This window comes from Pongo pygmaeus, chromosome 6, assembly GCF_028885625.2.
Source record: "Pongo pygmaeus isolate AG05252 chromosome 6, NHGRI_mPonPyg2-v2.0_pri, whole genome shotgun sequence".
In the NCBI taxonomy this organism is placed as follows: domain Eukaryota; kingdom Metazoa; phylum Chordata; class Mammalia; order Primates; family Hominidae; genus Pongo; species Pongo pygmaeus.
Genome location: NC_072379.2, coordinates 148967426 through 148987437, shown reverse-complemented (window position 1 = coordinate 148987437; position 20012 = coordinate 148967426). Strand labels below are relative to the sequence as shown.

At 41.1% G+C, this 20012-nt stretch overlaps 2 non-coding genes across 2 annotated transcripts; one reads left to right on the top strand and one right to left on the bottom strand.

Moving 5' to 3' along the window:
• Positions 1-373: 373 nt before the first annotated feature.
• Positions 374-445, bottom strand: TRNAC-GCA (transfer RNA cysteine (anticodon GCA)). Its single transcript has one exon. It is a non-coding gene; the product is annotated as a tRNA-Cys (tRNA).
• Positions 446-18542: 18097 nt separating this feature from the next.
• On the top strand, positions 18543-18614 carry TRNAC-GCA (transfer RNA cysteine (anticodon GCA)). Its single transcript has one exon. It is a non-coding gene; the product is annotated as a tRNA-Cys (tRNA).
• The last annotated feature ends 1398 nt before the right edge of the window (positions 18615-20012 follow it).

Below are 20012 nucleotides of genomic sequence, written 5' to 3'. Positions count from 1 at the left end.
AGAACAGGTATTAACAGGGGATTATGGCCCAAATGACCCCCAAAAGTAGAAGTTCTCTGATTCCTCCTCAGTCCTACTAAATTGGAATTTCTAGGAAGTAATCTGTATTTTTGATATGTTCTGTCAGTAATTCTGATGCAAAGTCAGACTGGGTGACCTCTAATTCATGCTGTCCTGCCATAATATAAACTTGAAAGAAGAGCAGCTAATTAGAACTTCTGAAACACATGCAGATTATTAGTGACTTGAGCATGACTTGTGCCAGAAAAATGAAGTCACCTGAGAAAATGGACACAAGCTACACGAAGGACAGTGGTGAGGATAACAAGCAAGCCTAACATCAGGAAAAGAGAACCCACAGCTAAGTGGCAGCAGGGGGCACCCAGATTTGAACTGGGGACCTCTTGATCTGCAGTCAAATGCTCTACCCCTGAGCTATACCCCCTTGCCTGGTAGACATTCCTCCTTAGCATATTTCGCCTGTGTCACCACACCCAAGGATTCTGTAGTGCACTGTAAATTGTATTAATTCCTGGCCAGCTTATGGAAATTGGCAGCCCTACCACAAATGACTAGAGACTGCTCTTCAGGCCATGAGTTCACTCCACTCCCCAAAGAACCTCCTGTCACTTGTCTAATGGCATCTTTCTACCTTGTAGCCACAACCTGAACTCCTTCAACTGAGGTCTCCTCCCATTCCCTTACTCAGTACCTGATGGGAGTAGGGGTTGGGGGAGAGACAGGTGTAAGAATCAAGGCTATTTTCACAACAATATGTCATAATAAATCATCCCAAAATTGGCTGCATGAAACAATAAGCATGTATTCTCATGCTCATAGGTCAGCAGCATGGATGCCAATCAGCTGATATAGGCTGTGCTTGACCTGGTGTATCTGCTTCAAGCTGTGGGTCCATCTGTGCTTGGTTTCTGTCTGAGCTGGGCTCAGATCTGCTCCATGTGTGTTCCTTCTATGATCCCGGGTGGAGGAGTAGCAGCTAGCAAGGGGACACTTTTCTTATGATGACAGCAGAAATGCAAAGGGGTAGGCCCAACTATGAAAGCAGCTTTCAAGCCCCTATTTACATTACATGTGAGAACATCTCAATGATCAAGGCCAGTCACAAGACCAAGCTGTAACTCAAGAGCAAGAAAGCATCTTTCACCTCCAGTGGGAAGATCTGAAAAGAAGGTGAAGGCCACAGATGCAGAAATAAGTCAACATTCAGGGCCAACAGTTTCATCTACCATGAACTGCCCTCTTGGTCATAATTACTTACATCTCTCCCACATGCAAAATATACTCACCTCTATCCCAAGGTTCTCAAAGCCTCATTCAATTAGACAAAGTCCAAGCTCTTGTGATCTACATTAAATCAGATGAGGCTTCTCTTGACTCAAAGATCTATGAACTCAAAAGAGAAAATTTCTACCCATTGAACGCCTCAAGTACAATGATGGTAGAAGAACAGAATTATTGCAATAAACATTTACATTCAAAGATCGGACAAAATGGAAAGCATACACAGTCACAGAAACTGGTTCATGGAAACTAAAATGCTGAGAGTGTAGAAAATGGTGGATGGAAGACCAATGTGCAGCTCCCACTTGGACAAAGAGAACAGCATGTGGAAATTCACATCATGAACTTTTGCTCCAAGAACCACAATAGGATCACACCAGGAAAACCAAAAGAACTCACAGACCCTTTTAAAGAAGCAGCTTGCTGCTGAAAACTATGAGATAGACAAAAAACTGTGAGTTCCCAATATATGAGTGGGGAAGGTCTGCCTCTGAACACACATCTCCACTGTGGAACCTAAAAACGCAGATCATGGGAGTAGGATTTAACCTTACATAGAGCTGAAATGGATTTAGGGAGCTGAGCAAAATATAAAAGTAGAAGAAGCAGTAAGAAGGGCCCTGTAGGTACTCCCAGACTCCAGCTCAAGCCCAGGGAAGCCATTCTTGACTTTATCTTACAGGGGTCCTTGGGGAAGGCAGAGAGCAGAATTAGGGAGGGGCTACAGGGTGAAAGAAGCTTCTAGTTGAGCTTTGTAATAATTTCAACTGAGCACGAATTTTCCTGAGCAGAATCCAGTGGATGAATGAGATGTGTTGGTATGAGTACAGGAGCTGCAGCTGACATCATGGGCAGACAGGGAGGGATGAGGCCTGAAAGCCCTGCTTGCTTTCTCAGTGGGGAGGCGTGTAGCCTGAAGCAGGATCGCAGCCCTGTGTCAGCTGCCTGGATATAAACTCGGTGCTGTTGGCGGGGCATGGAGGGAGTGAGACTGGCCTTGCTGACTGCATGGGATCTGGGTGAGGCCTGTCACTGCTGACTTTCTCCCACTTCCCTGGCAACCTGTATAATGCAGCAGAGACAGCCATAATCCCCCTTGGAACATAACTCCGTAGGCCTGAGAACCACTCACCCTATGCCCTACAGTGACTGCAGCAAGCCCCGCCCAAGGAGTATCAGAGCTCAGACCCGCTTAACACTGCCCCCACCTGGTGGTTTTCCTTTACCCACCCTGGTAGCCGAAGACAAAAGACATAAGCTCTTGGGAGCTCTATAGTCCCACCAATCACTGGGAAACTTGAATACTTATCCTGGCCAATTTAGGGCAAGCTTATATTTGCCTTCTACTATCACAACTGGTGCTCTGTTGAAAGCACCACCTCCTGGCTAAATGCCAAACAACTCAAGCCATTACAGTAATGTATAACAGAGCATCCCTCACCAAAGGAGAAAACAACAGTTAATTCCACTGCCAGTAACACCCTGCCTAACCAGAGGTCCTGAGTCTGTCCACATGACAGCTTTACTGCTAGCACAACCAACATTTAAGAAAATCAGTGCATTAAATGAAACTACGACCAAGGACTCTCACAGAGTCCATTTCATTCCTCTGCCACCTCTACGAGAGCAGGGTGCTGGTATTTGCAGCTGGGAGACCTGAAGATGGCTCGCATCACAGGACTCTTTGCAGACATTCCTCAGCACCAGCCCAGAGCCTGGTAGCCCCACTGGGTGGCTAGACCCAGAAGGGCAATAACAATCACTGCAGTCCAGCTCTCAGGAAACCCCATCCGTAGGGAGAGGGGGAGAGCACCACATCAAGGGATCACCCCATGGGACAAAAAAATCTGGACAGAAGCCCTTGAATTCCAAATCTTTCCACTGAAACAGTCTATCCAAATGAAAAGTAATTCTGGGAATATGACAAAACAAGGTTGTATAACACCCTCCAAAGATCACACTAGCTCTCCAGCAATGGATCTAAACCAAGAATAAATCTATGAATTGCCAAGTAAAGAATTCAGAAGATTAATTATTAAGCTACTCAAGGAGGTACCAGAGAAAGGTAAAAACCAACTTAAAGAAATTAAAAAAAAAAAACCTACAGGATAAGAATGAAAAAGTCTCCAAGAGAAATAGGTATCATGAAGAAAAAATAATGACAACTTCTGAAAATGAAAGACACACTTAGAGAAATAGGTATGATGAAGAAAAAATAATGACAACTTCTGAAAATGAAAGACACACCTAGAGAAATACAAAATACCCTGGGAAGTTTCAACAGTAGACTAGAACAAGTAGAAGAAAGAACTTCAGAGGTCAAAGACAAGGCTTTGGAATTAACCCACTATGACAAAGACAAAGAAAAAAGTATTTTAAAATATGAACAGTCTAGGCATGGTGGTTCATGCCTGTAATCCCAGCACATTGGGAGGCTGAGGCAGGTGGATTACCTGAGGTCAGGAGTGAAACATGGTGAAACCCCACCTCTACTAAAAATACAAAAATTAGCTGGGTGTGGTGGTGTGCATCTGTAGACCCAGCTACTCAGGAGGCTGAGGAAGGAGAATCGCTTGAACCTGGGAGGCAGAGGTTGCAGTGAGCCAAGATCATGCCACTGCACTCCAGCCAGCCTGAGTGACAAAGTGAGACTCCATCTCAAAAAAAAAGGAAAGAAAAGAACAAAACTTCCAAGAAAGTTAGGATTATGTTAAACAACCAAGCTTAAGAATAATTGGTGTTCCTGAGGAAGAGAAATCTAAAAGATTGGAAAACTGATTTGAGGGAATAATCAGGGAAAACTTTCCTGGCCTTGCTAGAGATCTAGACATCCAAATACAAGAGGCTCAAGTAGCACCCAGGAAATTCATCACAGAAAAATCATCACCAAGGCACATATCTAAAGTCTTGACTTATCTAAAGTCAAGACAAAGGAAAGAATCTTAAGAGCTGTGAGGCAAAAGCATCAGGTAAACTGTAAAGGAAAGCCTATCAGATTAACAGCAGATTTCTCAGCAGGAACCTTGCAAAACAGAGGGATTGGGGTCCTATCTTTAGCCTCATTAAACAAAAGAAGAATTTTGTGGCCGGGTATGGTGGCTCACGCTTGTAATCCCAGCACTTTGGGAGGCCGAGGCGGGCGGATCATGAGGTCAGGAGATCGAGACCATGGTGAAACCCTGTCTCTACTAAAAATACAAAAAATTAGCTGGGTGTGGTGGTGGGTGCCTGTAGTCCCAGCTACTCGGGAGAGGCTGAGGCAGGAGAATGGCGTGAACCTGGTAGGCGGAGCTTGCAGTGAGCCGAGATTGCACCACTGCAATCCAGCCTGGGTGACAGAGCGAGACTCCGTCTCAAAAAAAAAAAAAAAAAAAAAATTTTGTATCCAGCAAAACTAAGCTCCATACATGAAGGAGTGATAAAGTCTTTTTCGGACAAACAAATGCTGAATGAATTTGTTGCTACCAAGCCAGCACTACAAGAAATGCTAAAAGGAGTTCTAAATCTTGAAACAAAACCTTGAAATACACATCAAAATAGAACCTCCTGAAAGCATACATCTCACAGGTCCTATAAAACAATAACACAATGAAAAAAAAAAGGTATTCAGGCAACAACTAACACAATGAATAGAACAGTACCTCACATCTCAGTACTAGTGTTGAATATAAATGACCTAAATGCTCCACTTAAAAGATACAGAATGGCAGAATGGATCAAAAATCCACAAACCAAGTATCTGCTGTCTTCAAGAGACTCGCCTGACACATAAGGATTCACATAAGCTTAAGGTAAAGGGTGGAATGGTCCATTCCATGCAAATGGACACCGAACGCAAGCAGGAGTGGCTGTTCTTATATCAGACAAAACAGACCTTAAAGAAACAATGGTTAAAAAAGACAAAGAAGGACATTATATAATGATAAAAGGACTAGTCCAACAGGAAAATATCACAATCCTAATTATATATGCACCTAACACCAGAGCTCCCAAATGTACAAAACATTACTACTAGACCTAAGAAATGAGATAGATGGTAACACAATAATAGTGGGGGACTTCAATACTCCACTGACAGCACTAGACCAGTCATCAAGAGAGAAAGTCAGCAAAGAAACAATAGACTTAAACTATACCCTACAACAAATGAACTTAACAGATATTTACAGAACATTCTACCCAACAACTGCAGAATATACATTCTTTTCATCAGCACATGGAACATTCTCCAAGATAGACCATATGATAGGCCACAAAACAAGTCTGAATAAATTTAAGAAAATTGAAATTGTATCAGTCAAGTACTCGCTCAGGTCACAGTGGAATAAAATTGGAAATTAACTCCAAAAGGAACCCCCAAAACTGTACAGATACATGGAAATTAAACATCTGCTCCTGAATGATCATTGGATGAACAATGAAATCAAGATAGAAATTAAAAATTCTTTGAATTGAATGATGATAGTGACTTATGAAATCCTCTGGAATACAGAAAAAGTGGTGCTAAGAAGAAAATTCATAGCATTAAATATCTACATCAAAAAGTCTGAAAGAGCACAAATAGACAATCTAAGGTCACGCCTCAAGGAACTAGAGAAACAAGAATAAACCAAAGACAAACCCAGCAGAAGAAAATAAATAACAAAGATCATAGCAGAACTAAATGAAATCAAAACAAACAAACAAAAAAATACAAAAGATAAATGAAGCTGGGTGCAGTGGCTCACATCTGTAATCCCAACACTTTGAAAGGCCAAGGTAGGTGGATCACATGAGGTCAAAAGTTCAAAGCCAGCCTGGCCAACATGGTGAATCTCCGTCTCTACTAAAAATACAAAAATTAGCTGGGCATGGTGGCACATGCCTGTAATCCCCGCCACACAGCAGGCTGAGGCATGAGAATCACTTGAACCTGAGAGGTAGAGAAGTCAGAGTGAGCTGAGATTGTGCCACTGCACTCTAGCCTGGGTAACACAGTGAGACTCTGTCTAAATAAATAAATAAATAAATAAATAAAATGAAACAAAAAGCTGGATCTTTGAAAAGGTAAACAAAATTGATAGACCGTTACTGAGATTAAACAAGAAAATAAGAGAGAAGATCCAAATAAGCTCAATTAGAAATGGAATGGAAGATATTACAACTGATACCACAGAAATACAAAAGACCATCCAAGGCTAATATGAACACCTTTATGTGCACAAACTGGAAAACCTAGAGGAATGTGGACAATCCTGAAAATATGTAGCCCTCCTAGATTATGTGAGGAGGAAATAGAAACTCTGAACAGACTAATAATGAGTAGTGAGATTGAAACAGTAATAAAAATAATTTCCAACAAAAAATGTCCAGGAATAGATGGATTTACAGCTGAATTCTATCAGACATTCAAAGAAGAGTTGGTACCAATCCTACTGAAACTATTCCAAAAGATATAAAAAGAGAGAATTTTCCCTAAATCATTGTACAAAGCCAGTATTACCGTAATGCCAAAATCAGGAAAGGGCATAACAAAAAAAGAAAACTACAGATCAATATCCGTGATGAACATAGATGCAAAAATTCTCAACAAAATACTAGCTAACTGAATCCAACAGCATATCAAAAAGATAATAAACCATGATCAAGTGGGTTTTATACCAGGGATGTAGGGATGGTTTAACATACACAAGTCAATAAATGTGATACCCCACATAAATAGAATTAAAAACAAAAATTGCATGATCATCTCAATAGATGCAGAAAAAGCATTTGACAAAATCCAGCATCTTTATGATTAAAATCCTCAGCAAAATCAGCATAGACACTTTGGGAGGCCAAGGTGGGTAGGTCACGAGGTCAGGAGATCGAGACCATCCTGGCTAACATGGTGAAACTTCATCTCTACTAAAAATACAAAAAATAAGCCAGATGTGGTGGCAGGCGCCCGTAGTCCCAGCTACTTGGGAGGCTGAGGCAGGAGAATGGTGTGAACCCGGGAGGTGGAGTTTGCAGTGAGCCAAGATCATGCCACTGCTCTCTAGCCTGAGCAACAGAGCAAGACTCCGTCTCAAAAAAAAAAAAAAAAAAAAAAATCAGCATAGAAGGGACTTCAAGGTAATAAAAGAAATCTATGACAAACCCACAGCCAACATTATACTGAATGGGGAAAAGTTGAAAGCATTTCCCTTGCAAACTTGAACAAGACAAGGATGCCCACTTTCACCACTTCTATTCAACATAGTACTGGAAGTCCTAGCCAGAGCAATCAGAGAAGAGAAGGAAATAAAGGGCATCAAAATCAGTAAAGAGGAAGTCAAAACATCACTGTTTACCGATAATATGATCATATAACTAGAAAACTCTAAAGACTCACCCAAAAAGCTCCCAGATCTAATAAATGAATTCAGTCAAGTTTTGGGATACAAAATCAATGTACACAAATCAGTAGCACTACTATACACCAACAGTGACCAAACTGAGAATCAAATCAAGAACTCAACCTCTTTTACAACAACTGCAAAATAAATAAATAAATAAATAACTTAGGAATATACCTAACCGAGGAAGTGAAATATCTCTACAAAACACTGCTGATTTTTTTTCTAGTTCTGTGAAAAATGATGATGGTATTTTCATGGGAATTGTATTGAATGTATAGATTGCTATTGGCAGTATGATCATTTTCACAATATTGACTCTACCCATCCATGAGCATGGGATGAGTTTCATTTGTTTGTGTCACCTGTGATTTGTTTCAGCAGTGTTTTGTAAAGATCTTTCACTTCCTTTGTTAGGAAGGAGGCGGAGGTTGCAGTGAGCCGAGATTGTACCACTGCACTTCAGCCTGGGTGACAGAGTGAGACCCTGTCTCAAAATATATATATAAAGAAAAAAAAAGAAGTAAAACCATAGCTTGAGAGCCAAATCCCACCTTCTACCTGGATTTGTAAATAAAGGTTTGAAAAGGGTTACTGAGATATAATTCACATCCTATGCAATTCACCCATTTAAAGTACACAATTTAATAGGTTTTTTGGTATATTCACAGGTATGCGCAACCATCACAACAATTTTAGAGTATTTTTATCACCTCAAAAAAATTTAAAAAATAACCAAAACCCATACTCTTCAGCTATAATCCTATCCTCCCATACTCCCCACCCCCAAGCCTAGGCCATCACATATCTACTTTCTGTCTCTATACATTTCCCTATTCTGTACATCTCCTATGAATGGGATAATAAAATACATGGTCTTTTGTGACTGCCTACTTTCACTTAAACGTAGTGTTTCCATGATTGATCCATATTGTAGTGTGTAGCAGGACTTCATTCTCCTTGTGGCCAAATAATATTCCATTGTGTGAATATATGGCTATATTACATTTGGTTTATCCATTCATCAGTTGATGAACATTTAGGATTTTTCCACCTTTTGGCTATTATGAATATTGCTGCCATAAACTTTTTTTGGGGAGTGGGGTACAGAGCCTTGCTCTGTTGCCCAGGCTGGAGTGCAGTGGTGCATTCTCGGCTCACTGCAACCTCCGTCTCCCGGGTTCAAGCAATTCTCCTGCCTCAGCCTCCTGAGTAGCTGAGACTACAGGCGCCCCCCCAACCACGGTTGGCTAATTTTTGTATTTTTAGTAGAGATGGGGTTTCAGCATATTGGCCAGGCTGGTCTTGAACTCCTGACCTTGTGATCTGCCCGCCGTGTTCTCCCAAAGTGGTAGGATTACAGGCGTGAGCCACCACACCCGGCCTGCTATAAACTTTTATGTACAGGTCTTTGTGTGAATATTTGTTTTCATTTCTCTTGAGTGTTACAAAATTGTTTTGGTTATTCTGGGTTCCTTGTAATTCCATACAAATTTCAGAATCAGCATGCCAATTTCTACAAAGTCAACTGAGATTCCAATAGCAATTGCACTGAATCTGTAGATCACTTTGATGAGTAGTATCATTATCTTAGTCCGTTGTGGCTGCTATAACAAACTAACACAGACTGGGTGGCTTATAAATAACAAAAAATTATTTCTAGCTGTTCTGGAGCCTGGGAAGTCCAAGATCAAGGCACTGGCAGATTTAATGTCTGATGAGGGCCCACTTCCTGGTTCATAGATGACTATCTTCTCACTGTGTTCTCATGCTGCAGAAGGGGCAAAAGAGGCAGAGGGAGCTCTTTGGGGTCTCTTATAAGGGCACTAATCCCCTTCATGAGGGTTCCATCCTCATGATCTAAGCACCTCCCAACTGTCCTACCTCAAATACCATCACACTAAGGATTTGGTTTCAACATATGATTTTTTTGGGGGGTGGGGAGGGGGACACAAACCTTCAGTCTATTGCATCATCTTAACAATATAAAGTCTTCCAATTCACAAACATGGAATGTTTTTCTTTTATTTAGATCCTATTTAATCTCTTTGAACAGTGTTTTAGCTCCAGATAATAGGTTTTTTGTAAAATTTATTCTTAAGTATTTTTTATTTTTGATGCTATTGTAAATGAAATTGTCTTGTTAATTTCATTTTTGGATTGTTCATTGTAAGTTTATATAAATAGACATTTTTGTATATTAACTTTATATCCCGCAACATTGTTGAACTCATTTATTAAACAGTTTTTAGTGAATTCCTTAGGATTTGCTATATATAAAATCATATTATCTGTGCATAGGTATAGTTTTACTTCTCCTCCATTGTGAATGACTTTTATTTTTCTTGCTTATTGCCCTGGCTAGAATTTACAGTAAAATGTTGAATAGAAATGGTAAGAGCAGACATCGTTGTTTTATTCCTGATCTTAGGAGGAAAGCATCCAGTCTTTCACCACTAAGTACAATGTTGGCTGTGGGGTTTTCCAAAGATGCCCTTTATCAGGTTGAGGAAGTTTTCTTATTCCTAGTTTTTGAATGTTTTTGCCACGAAAGGCAGTTTGATTTTGCTAAATGCTTTTTCTGCATCTATTGAGATGATCATGTGATATTTTTGTTTTGTTCTATGTATATGGTTTATTATATTGATTTTCTTTTTATTATTTTTTAATTTAAAAATTTGTAAGTACACGGTAGGTTTATATATTCATGAGATACATGAGATCTTGTGATACAGGCATTCAATGCACAATAATCACATCAGGGTAAATGGAATAAACATCACCTCAAGCATTTATTGTTTCTTTGTGTTTCAAACAATCCAATTATACTCTTCTAGTTATTTTAAAGTGTACAACAAATTAATGATTGCAGTCTGTTGTACTATCAAATACTAGATCTTATTCATTCCATCTAACTATATTTTTGTATCCATTAACTATCCCACTCCCCCTGCCCCACTATCATTCCTAGCCTCTGGTATCCATCACTTTACTCTCTATCTCCATGAATTTAATGATTTTAAATTTTTTTAGGTCTCACAAATAATTGAGAACATGCAAAGTTTGTCTTTCTGTGCCTGGCTTATTTCACTTAACATATTGACCTCCAGTTCCATCTGAGTTGTTGCAAATGACAGGATCTCATTCTTTTTCATGGCTGAATAGTACTCCATTGTGTATACATGCCACATTTTCTTTATCCATTCATCTGATGATGGACACCTAGGTTGCTTCCAATCTTGGCTATTGTGTATATTGCTGGATCATATAGTAGTTCTATTTTTGGCTTCCTGAGAAACCTCCAAACTGTTCTCCATAGTGGTTGTACAAGTGTGCCCTTTTCTCCACATCCTTGGAAGCATTTGTTATTGCCTGTCTTTTGTCTGTCAAAACTATAATGAGGTATTATCTTACCCCAGTTAAAATGGCTTATAGACATTTTAACTGGTGTAAGATAATACCTCATTGTAGTTTTGATTTTCATTTTTCTGATGATCAATGATGTTGAGCTGTATCTTTTCACATACCTGTTTGCCATTTGTATGTCTTCTTTAGAGAAATGACTATTCAGAACTTTTGCCCATTTTTCAATTGGATGATTAAATTTTTTAATTGAGTTGTTTTAGTTTCTTATAAGTTTTGGTTATTGATCACTTGTTAGATGGGTAGTTTGCAGATATTTTCTCCCATTCTGTGGGTTGTCTCTTCACTTGTTGATTTTTTCCTTTGCTGGCAGAAGCTTTTTAACCTGATGTGATCCCATTTGTCCATTTTTGCTTTGATTGCCTGTACTTGTGGAATGTTACTTAAGATGTCTTTGCCCAGTCCAATGTTCTGGAGAGTTTCCTCAATGTTTTCTTATAGTAGTTGCATAGTTTAAGGTCTTAGATTTAAGTCTTTATTCCATTTTGATTTGATTCTTGTATATGGCAAAAGATAGAGGTCTAGTTTTGTTCTTCTGCATGTGGACATCCAGTTTTCCCAGCATCATTTACTAAAGAGACTGTCCTTTCCCCGATATATGTTCTTGGCAACTTTGTCAAAAAAGAGCTCACTGTAGATGTATGGATTTATTTCTGGGTTGTCTATTCTGTTCCATTGGTCTGTGTGTCTGTTCTTATGCCAGTACCATGCTTTTTTGGTTACTATAGCTCTATAGTATAATTTGAAGTCAGATAATATGATTCCTTTAGTTTTGTTCCTTTTGCTCAGGACAGCTTTGGCTATTCTGGGTCTTCTGTGGTTCCATATCAATCTTGTAATTAATTTTTCTATTTCTGTGAAGAATGTCATTGGTATTTGGTAGGGATTGCATTAAATTTGTAGATTGCTTTGGGTAGCGTTGATATTTTAACAATATTGATTCATGAACATAGAATATCTTTCAAATTTTGTGTCTTTGTCCATTTCTTATATCAGTGTTTTAAATAGTTTTCATCATAGAGATCTTTCACTTCTTTAATTCATGTTATTCCTAGATATTTTATTTTACTTGTAGCTATTGTAAATGAGATTACTTTCTTAATTTCTTTTTCAGATTGTTCACTGTTGGCATATGGAAATGCTAATTTTCACATGTTGATTTTGTATCCTGCAACTTTACTGAATTTATCTGTTCTAATAGGTTTTGGTGGAGTCTTTAGGATTTTCAAAATACAAGATCATATCATCTACAAATAAGGATAATTTGACTTCTTCCTTTCTAATTTGTATGCCCTTTATTTCTTTCTCTTGTGTGATTGCTCTAGCTAGGACTTCCAGTACTATTTGAATAACAGTGTGGAAGTGGGCATCCTTTTCTTGTTCCAGATCTTAGAGGAAAGGCTTTCAGATTTCCTCATTCAGTATGATACTAGCTGTGGGTCTGTTGCGTATGGCTTTTATGGTGTTGAGGTATGTTCCTTCCATACTCAGTTTTTTGAGGGATTTTATCATGAAGAGATGTTAAATTTTATCAAATGCTTTTTCAGCATCAATTGAAATGATCATGTTTTTTGTCCTTCACTGTTGATATGATGTATCACATTGATTGATTTGCAATATGTTCAACCATCCTTGCATCCCTGAGATGAATTCCACTTGGCAGTAGTGCAGTGGCATGATCTCTGCTCACTGCAAACTAGGCTTCCCAGGCTCAAGTGATTCTCCAGCCTCAGCATCCCAAGTAGTTGGGACTACAGGCACATGCCACCAAAGCCCAACTAATTTTTATGTTGTTTTAGAGATAGGGTTTCACCATGTTGCCCAGGCTGGTCTCCAACTCCTGAGCTCAAAGTGATCCACTGACCTTGGCCTCCCAAAGTGCTGGGATTACAGGCATAAGTCATTACGCCTGGCCTGAATGATCTTTTTAATGTGTTGTTGAATTCGATTTGCAGTATTTTGTTGAAGATTTTTTAAATCAATGTTCATCAGAGATCTTGGCCTGTAGTTTTCTTTCTTTTTTTTTTTAATGTGCCTTTGATTTTGGTATCAGGGTAATTCTGGCCTCATAGAATTAGTTTGGATGTATTCCCTCCTCTATTTTTTTGAATAGTTTGAGCACGATTCATATTAATTCTTCTTTAAATGTTTGGTAAAATTCAGCAATGAAGCCATCAGGTCCTGAGATTTTTTTTCCTGGAAGATTTTATTACAGCTTCAATCTCGTTACTTATTATTGGTCTGTTCAGGTTTTGGATTTCTTCTTGGTTCAATCTTGGTATGTTGTATGTGTCTAGGAATTTATCCATTTCTTCTAGGTTTTCCAATTTATTGGCATATAGGGTTAGGTTAGGGTTAGGCTCATGTGAGCCTAAAGGCTCATAGTAGCCTTTATGATCCTTTGGAGTTCTACAGTATCAATTGCAATGTCTCCTTTTTCATCTCTGAGTTTATTTATTCAGATCTTCCCTATTATTTTTCTTAGTGTTGGCAACAGGCCCTCAAATCTGGCCATAAACTGGCCATAAACAAAGTCTCTGCAGCACTGTGACATGTTCGTGATGGCCATGACACCCACACTGAAGGTTGTCAGTTTACCAAAATGAGGGCAAGGAACACCTGGCCCACCCAGAATGGAAAACCACTTAAGGCATTCTTAAACCACAAACAATAGCATGAGCAATCTGTGCCTTAAGGACATGTTCCTACTGCAGATAACTAGCCAGAGCCCATCCCTTTATTTTGGCCCATCCCTTTATTTCCCATAAGAAATGCTTTTAGTTAATCTATAATCTATAGAAACAATGCTTATCACTGGCTTGCTGTCAATAAATATGTGGGTAGATCTCTGTTCGAGGCTCTCAGCTCTGAAGGCTGTGAGACCCCTAATTTCCCACCCTACAGCCTATATTTCTGTGTGTGCATCTTTAATTCCTCTAGAGCTGCTGGGTTAGGGTCTCCACAACCGAGCTGGTCTCAGCAAGTGGTGCCCATGTGTGGGGCTCAAACCCAGGTGGAAGGGTCACCAGAGCGATGGGTGGAGAACGTGGAACTAAGCTGGAGGACACCCAAGTACTCTTAAGCAATCACTGTGGTGAGTAAGAAGGGGAGCTTGGGAGCATCAGGGTAACAATGGGACAAGTGTGGGCTCTGGTTCATTCTACCTTGGAACCTTTCCACACTGATGATCAGGAGGAAGAAGAGTATAATGAAGCAACAGAGCAGGTTTGTTTGCCAGCTAAAGGTAAAGCGGCAAAGGAGGAAGAGGTTCACCCCTACCCTTCTGCACCCCCTCCTTATTTTGAAGAAAAAGAGTGGTGTGGCCCTCCAGATCTTTCTTTTCCAGAGGACACTGGTTGAAAAGTAGTTGCCCCAGTGACTGTTCAAGCAGCGCCTCGAGCAGCCGCTCTCAGTTCTATTCAGGCAGGAATTCAGCAAGCTAGAAGAGAGGGTGATATAGAGGCCTGGCAGTTCCCTGTTAGAATACACCCCCCAGATCAACAGGGAAATATTATAGCTACATTGAGCTTTTTCCTTTTAAATTACTCAAAGAATTTAAACAATATATTAATCAATATGGACCAGGTTCTCCTTTTGTAATGGGACTGTTAAAGAATGTTGCTGTTTCCAGTTGGATGATTCCTACTGACTGGGATGCTCTTACTTGAGCTTGTCTAACTCCTTCCCAGTTCTTACGATTTAAAAGTTGGTGGGTAGATGAAGCTTCCATTCAGGCTGTTCACAATGCCCAGGCCCAACCTCAAATTAATATAACTGCAGACCAACTTTTGGGTGTCAGTGGCTGGGCTGGTTTAGATGCACAAGTGGTTATGCAGGAGTGTGCATTAGAGCTTGGGAAAAAATCACTTCAGGTGGAGAACAATACCCTTCCTTTAGTGCTATAAAACAGGGACCAAAAGAACCATATGCGGATTTTATAGCTCGGTTACAGGAGTCTTTTAAAAAGGTGATTGCAGATTTGGCTGCTCAGGATATAGTATTGTGGTTATTAGCTTTTGACAATGCTAATACTGAGTGCCAGGCTGCTCTGCGACCTATTAGAGGGAAAGCACATTTAGTTGATTATACCAAGGCCTGTGACAGTATCAGAGGTAATCTGCATAAGGCTACTCTGCTAGCCCAGGCAATGGCAGGACTGAGAGTGGGTAAAGGAAATACTCCATTTCCTGGGGCTTGTTTTAACTGTGGGAAGCATGGTCATACTAAAAAAGAATGTAGAAAAAATCAGTGAGTCAGACCACCGGATAGGAGAAAAAAGAAAACTGCTGAGCCTGAAATATGTCCAAAATGTAAAAAAGGAAAACATTGGGCTAATCAGTGTTACTCTAAGTTTGATAAAGATGGGAACTCGATTTTGGGAAATGCCATGAGGGGCCCATCCCGAGCCCCATTCCAAACTGGGGCATTTCCGGCTCAGGCCATTTCCTCACCCCTGTACAATGTCTGTCCCCTGCCACAGCTGGTAATGCCACAGTGGATTTATGCTGCACAAAAGCTGTGAGCCTTCTGCCTGGGGAACCCCTGCAAAAGGTCCCAACAGGAGTCGGTGGACCCTTGCCAGTGAGGACGATGGGATTACTTCTAGGAAGGTCTAGTTTAAATTTAAAAGGAGTACAAATACAAACAGCAGTCATTGATTCAGATTACAATGGGGAAATTCAAATTGTTATATCTACTTCTGTTCCCTGGAAAGCAGAGCCAGGAAAGCTTATAGCACAGCTCCTAATTGTGCCATATGTGGAAATGGGGAAAAGTGAAATTAAACAAACAGGAGGATTTGGAAGCACAAGTAAACAAGGCAAAGCAGCTTATTGGGTGAATCAAATTACTGATAAACGTCTTACCTGTGAAATAACTATTCAGGGAAAGAAATTTAAAGGTTTGGTAGATACAGGAGCAGACATTTCAATCAATTCTCACTGGCCATCTGCATGGCCAATTCGATCTGCTCAATTTAACAGCTGGAGTTGGTAAAGCCCCTGACGTATATCAAAGTAGTTATATTTTGCATTGTGAAGGGCCCGATGGACAACCTGGGACTATTGAACCAATTCTAACTTCCGTACCTATAAATTTATGGGGAAGAGATTTATTACTACAACAATGGGAAGCACAAGTTCTAATTCCAGAGCAATTATACAGCCCTCAAAGTCAACATATGATGCATGAAATGGGGTATGTCCCTGGTATGGGACAAGGAAAAAATTTGCAAGGTTTGAAGGAACCGCTTCAAGCAGAAAGACAAAGTTCCCACCAAGGTTTAGGATATCATTTTTGATGGCGGCTATTGTTAAGCCTCCAGAACCTACACCTTTAAAATGGTTAACAGATAAGCCAATTTGGATAGAACAATGGCCGCTAAGTAAAGAGAAACTGGAGGCTTTAGAGGACTTAGTTAATGAACAATTAGAAAAAGTGAGAGACAAGACTAGCTGGATTTCCTAGGCTGACTAAGAATTCCTGAGCCTAGCTGGGGAAGGTGACCACACCTACCTTTAAACACAGGGCTTGTAACTCAGCTCACACCCGACCAATCAGGTAGTAAAGAGGGCTCACTAAAATACAAATTAGGCTAAAAGCAGGAGGTAAAGAAATAGTCAAATCATATATCACCTGAGACCACAGGGGGAGGGACAATGATTGGGATATAAACTCCAGGCATTCAAGCTGGGGGTGGCAAAACCCCGTTTGAGGGCAACCCCTTTTGGGTCCCCTCCCATTTTATGGGAGCTGTGTTTTCATCTATTAAATCTTGCAACTGCAAAAAAGAAAGAAAGAAAGAGGAAAGAAAGAAAAACAAAGAAAGAAAAACACTCCATAGTGCCGTGATGATCCTTTGCAGTCCCAGTGAATGTTTGGCTTCAGCCTCACTGTCATCACTCGCACAGTTCCTTGCCTTCATCTGCTACACCCTTTTAGATGACCGTCCTTTCCCTGCATCCTCAGGATCTGTGTGGTCTTTGGGCCTTATAGTAGAAACTTCCAGGGGAGAGGTCCACAGAGGCAGAGATCCTGGTCCTAATACAGAGGATACTGGAGGCCTGAGCTTTGGGGCTCATACAGCCAGCCTTTGTGCCTGGCTCTGGCTCTTCCAGTTGTGCAGAGCTACTAGTTTGTGGCCTGCATGAGGCTGGGACCCCTCTGGTAAGGTGTCTCCCTTTTAAAGACAAGGACTAGTAAATGAGGAGCTGGAAGAAGAGCCAAAAGTTAAAAAAATGTAGGACTAAGCCCAAAGCACCCCACTGTGCAGAGGATGAAAGTGAAGTTGAGAGAGAGTATGGGAAGTTTGTTAGAGAAGGTGAAACTTAGGAGAGAAAGAGACAGGAAGCTTCCGACTCTAAACAATTCTGCAAATGGTTGCCCCACACAGGGACTGAGGAGGAGGCTGCAGGATTCTAGGCAGGAAAGATTTCTAGAAGTCCTCTGATAGGTCCATGGGGAAGGACAGGGTAAATTCAAAGCCAGATAGAGGTCTGTATGAAGGAGGTCAGTTGCCAGTCGTTCACTGAAAATGATGACAAATTACAATGTGTGTTAGATCCTTGGGCGTGGGAACATAGGTGAAACAGTGTCAATCCGGAAAGTCTAAACAGTTGAGAGGGCACATTTTGGGGGCAGAGCATCTGGCTGCATATCAAGTAGTCCCTGGTTCAAGACGGTGTCACTTGTTGGCCCTTCCTTTCACTCTGCCCACGTGTTTGCAATCACTCCGTCCTGTGTCATGTCCCAGTGACCACAGATTGCTCTGATTCTCCACTTCTCCACTTTTCCATGGATTGGGTCCTGTCTTCTGGTCACTACTTTTATGTGACACATCGTGGGATTCAGCAAATAGAGGAGAAGAGGAAAGAAGAGTAAAGGAAAAGGCAGTTCAACTCCTGCCTCAGAGTGTTCAGTGCAAAGAGGCCCTTTATCATGAATGTGGATTCTAGTCATGACTTGGTCTTTAATCAGGTGTGTTTTGTTTGGGCACAATTTTAATTACTGTCAGTTTTTCCAGATCTGTACCATGGAAGTGAACAGTTTAAACCAGGAGCTTCAAACCATGTGTCAGAGTGGTATAGGAGGTTTGTTAGAATTATAAGTCATCCAAGTTCTCTTCCCAGAGAGTCTGGCTTAGGAGTCCTCAAGTGGGGCCCAATAACTTTTGCTTTTACCCAGCTCTGCCCAGCACAGCCTCACCTCCAAAGGGTCTGTTGAGCAACCAGTTCTTTGAGTCCTGCTTCTCTAGGTGAGTCTGAAGGATGTTCTGTCTGCAAACCTGTGATTTTAATAGAATTAAAGAAGGAAGAATGCTGGTTACAAGTAGAGCTGGCAGGCAGGTGTAAAATAGGAAAGGGGTATATGATGACAGAGCAAGTATGCATCTCATGATGGTGACAGCCAGGGGTGTGGCCATACAGGTTTATAGTGGTTAGTAGAGATGAGTAAGTGGGTGGGGGTGTAGCTCAGGGGTAGAGCATTTGACTGCAGATCAAAAGGTCCCTGGTTCAAATCCAGGTGCCCCTTCTCTATTTAACTTTTTTTTTTATTTTTGAGATAGAGTCTCACTCTGTTGCCCAGGCTGGAGTGCAGTGGTGCTATCTTGGCTCACTGCAACCTCCCCTCCCGGGTCCAAGTGATTCTCCTGCCCCAGCCTCCTGTGTAGTTGGGATTACAGGCGCATACCACCATGCTCAGCTAATTTTTGTATTTTTAGTAGAGATGGAGTTTCACCATGTTGGCCAGGCTGGTCTTGAACTCCTGACCTCAGGTGATCTGCCCCCGTTCACCCCCTCAAAATCATGAGATTACAGGCATGAACCACCACACCTGGCCCCCTATTTCCTTTTCACTCACTGAACATGATAGGATGTTCTACTCTTAGCTTTTCTTCAACACATGGATTCATTCTGCAAAGCAGGAGAGAGAGGAGGCAGGTCAGGTCTTCACTAGAAAGCTCCCCCTGACACCTGAAGCTCCAGAGAAACCCAGTTTCTTGAGAGCTAAATCAGTGCTCATAGGTCTGGGGTGAACTTTTTTTTTTTCTTGCATATCTCAACCCTCTTAATTTCATTTGGGGAATTCACAATTGTGTAACTCTTGGTGGAAGACAAGATCCTGTCTCTGGTTAAGGAAAACAATAAGATCAGATATTTCCTCCCCCTAAATGTTGGTGTGTGAGTTGGGGTTCTTCAGAGAAAATAGAACCAATAGGGTGCATGCATGTGTGTGTGTGTGTGTGTGTGTGTGTGTGTATGTGTGTATACATAGAGATTTTAAGGAGTTGGATCATGCAGTTGTGGGGGCTGGCAAGTCTGATACAGGACATGGCAGCAGGCTGGACTTGCAGGGAAGAGTTGAGGTTGCAGCTCGAGTCCGAAGACAGCGTGGGGGCAGAATTCCTTCTCAGCGGACAGCAGACGTTTCTTCGTAAGTCCTTTATCTGATTGGATGAGGCCCACCCACAATTTGGAGGGTAATCTGCTTTACTCAAAGTCTATGGATTTAATGTTAATCACCTCTAAAAAATACTTTCACAGCAGCATCTAGATTGGTTTGTACAAATATCTGGGAACCATGGCCTAGCCAAGTTGACACATTTAAAAACTTTTTTTTTTTTGAGACAGGGTCTTGCTCTGTCACCCAGGCTGGAGTGCAGTGGTATGATCTCTGCTCACTGCAACCTCTGCCTCCTGGGGCTCAAGAAATCCTCCCACCCCAGCCTCTGGAGTAGCTGGGACCACAGGTGTGCACCACCACACCCAGCTAATTTTTGTATTTTTTGTAGAGATGGAGTTTCTCAATGTTGTCCAGGCTGGTCTCAAACTTCTGGGCTCAAGCAATCTGCACACCTCGGCCTTCCAAACTGTTGGAATTACAGGCATGAACCACTGTGCCCTGCCAAGACATAAAATTAACCAGCAC